Source organism: Chrysochloris asiatica, unplaced genomic scaffold, assembly GCF_000296735.1.
Source record: "Chrysochloris asiatica unplaced genomic scaffold, ChrAsi1.0 scaffold00012, whole genome shotgun sequence".
Classification (NCBI taxonomy): Eukaryota; Metazoa; Chordata; class Mammalia; order Afrosoricida; family Chrysochloridae; genus Chrysochloris; species Chrysochloris asiatica.
This window is the reverse complement of record NW_006408530.1, coordinates 25,810,250-25,813,295: the sequence shown is the minus strand read 5'-3', so window position 1 is coordinate 25,813,295 and position 3,046 is coordinate 25,810,250. Positions and strand designations below refer to the sequence as shown.

General features: G+C 40.9%; 1 pseudogene; it reads left to right on the top strand.

Annotated features, from left to right (window-relative positions):
• Positions 1–232: 232 nt before the first annotated feature.
• On the top strand, positions 233–2,644 carry LOC102822504 (annotated as a pseudogene).
• Positions 2,645–3,046: the final 402 nt, after the last annotated feature.

The following is a 3,046-nucleotide window of genomic DNA, read 5'->3' as shown; positions in this document are numbered from 1 at the left end:
TCAATAATTAGCATCATGATAAATGGGGAAAAATTTAAGTTGTCAAAGTTTCATTTTATTTATCAAGACTAATCGAAGCAATAGTCAAGAAGTCAAAGGATATATTTCAATAGGCAAACCTGTTACAAAAGACCTCTTTAAAGTGTTCAAGATCAAAGTTTGAGGATTAATGTATACCTGACACAAGTCATAGTATTTAAAACTGCCCTCATATGCATGTGAAAGTTGGACCATGAATAAAGAAAACTCTGTAAGAGTTGATGTGTTTGCGTTATGGTGTTGGAGAGGAATCTGAAAAGTACCGTATACAGCCAGAAGAACAGATAGGTCCATGTTGGAAGAAGTACAGCCAGATTGCTCCTTGGAGGTAAAGATAGTGAGACTTTGTTTCTCATATTTTAGACATATTGTCAGGAATAACTAGTCCCTGTAGAAAGCCATTATGCTTGGTAATTTGGAAAGTCAGCAAAAAATAAGAAGACCCCCAGTGAGATGGAAAGACTTGGTGGCAGCAGGAATGGGTTCAAGTTTAATGATTATGAGGATGGTGTAAGACCTATTGTACATGGGGTTGCTATGAGTTGGAACCATATTGAAGGCATCTAACAACGTCAACATATTACTATCTAATTGTTCCACCACTACTTGTTGAATATATAGCCTTTCTCCACTGAATTAATAATCTAACATCTTCTTCGGAAATCATGTAAATATTATTCTAATGACTGACATTGAACAATCAAGCTGTAATTTGTTATTTTATATCATTTTACAAAATTGACTAGCATAATTTATATGCACATTTTTTAACCTGATCAAGATACATATAACAAAATTAAGTATATGTAATGTGAATTCATTCAAAACTAAGAAGTTCAAAAGGTTTTAAATTTCATCCATACTTACTGAGTCTTTCCTAAGCATACATACAGTATTGTGGATATAAGGAAAAATATAACATAAGCCTTGTTTCTTGGAGAATCAAATTATAATGGTGGTGGTGCTTATGTGCTGTGGGGTCGGTTCCGAATCATAGCGACCCTGTATAAGGTTTCCAAGGCTGTAAATCTTTATGAGAGTAGTAAATCTAATCTTTTTCGTGCAGAACAGCTGGTAGGTTCGAACTGCTGACCTTTAAGTCCGCAGCCCGATTCGTACTCACTATGCTACCAGAGCTCCTTTCAAATTATAATAGCTATTAGAAATCAAATGACAGAACACAGATGAAAGGCAAATGGACAGTACAGAGGAAGGAATATATTAACTCTTGAAACAGTCAGTCTTCGCAAAATGGTCAACTTTGAACTGGGCTTTAATTATAAAAAGAAAATTACCAGTTTAATGTGTTTAGTTAAAAAGAAGATTGTCAACAGTGGAAACTAAAGTATCATGTTTAGGAAACTATATGTAATTCAGTATCCTAGAGCTGTTGTTGTTGTTAGGTGCCATGGAGTAGGTACCAACTCATAGTAACCCAATGCACAGCAGAATGAAACACTGCCCAATCCTGGGACAATCTCACTACCACACTTGAGTCCATTGATGCTGCCACTTGGCCAATTCATCTCATTAGGGGGCTCCCTGTTTTTCTCTGACCCTCCATCATACCAAACATGGTATCCTTCTACAGTGACTATTCCCTCCTGACAACATGTCTGAAGTATGAGACACAAAGCCTGGCCATCCTGGCCTCCCATCACAATACACTAAAAAACTGCTAAAAGCAGAAACTGAGCTAAAAAGAGATATGCACACACACACATATGCACCATGTTATATTTAAAAACAGTAACTATAACAACAACAAAAAGACTTTTCTCAGACTTGTTTCTCAAAGCCGTATTTCAAGTAGCCTAATGTGCAGATCACAGAGTTTACAGATGAAAATGTCAAGTTCATCATCAAGAATATTGACCTAGTGGTGGCCAATTCTATTAGGAGATTCTTCATCGCTGAGGTGACCACCATGTTTTGACTGGGTACATATTAATGCCAATTCCTCAGTCCTGCACGATGAGTTCATTGCTCTTATACACGGATTGATCCCCCTCATTAGTGATGACCTGTGGACAAGCTGCATATTTCCTGGGATTGCATGTGTGAAGAGTTCTGTCCAAGTGCTCAGTGGAGTTCACCTTGGATGTGAGGTGCAATGAAGACAAGACTCGCCACGCCACGCCTCCAGACCTCATCTCTAACAGCTCTCGTGTCATTCCGGTTACATCCAGGAACTGCAATAATGATCCCAGTGACTATGTAGAGCAGGACGACATCCCATCCTCATCGTCAAGCTCAGGGACAGGAGCTGAGACTTCGTGCCTATGCCGTCAGTGGGCTTTGGCAAGGAGCCTGCCAAGTGGTACCCTACTACATGGGTGGCTTTCATATAGGATCCAGATAGTGCCCGGGGGCATACAGTATAACCCAAATCATAGGAGTGGCCAAAGCTGGACGAGGATGAGTTCCAGGCACCCTATGACTCCAATGGCAAGCCAGAGAGGTTTTACTACAACGTGGAGTCCTGTGGCTCTCTACACCCTGAAACCTTCGTTCTCTCTGCCCTGTCTGGATTGAAGAAGAAGCTGAGTGACTACAGACCCAGTTAAGTCTCAAGATCCAAAAAGATGTCCTGACCGTAAACTAGCTGTAGCTAGCTGGACTTGAGGCGTTTCCTGAGACTCTTCCAGATGGCCGTGGCTCAAGCTTCTTGACAGGCGATCAAGTACTAACTAGATAGGCTGCGGTGGGAAAGTTGGGCCTATCCCAGCCCTCCTGAATCACCAGGGTTGCGACTGATGTTCAATGCAGAACAGTTCTTTATGGGACATTTAACGGCTGCATCCCTGCTAAGTGCCAGAAGTGTTCCCCAGAAACCAAAGCACTCCTCACCTTATTTTCTAATGTACCTAAATAGATTCTTCTTGCGTTTCACCAGAAAACCTTTCTGTATCAAAGTTCACAGTTGTTCCTTAGATGTTAGGATGGTTCAGGCAGTCTATAAGCCCTTCCTGTCCCTTTCCTAGGCCCAGCCTGCTGGTTCCTCACT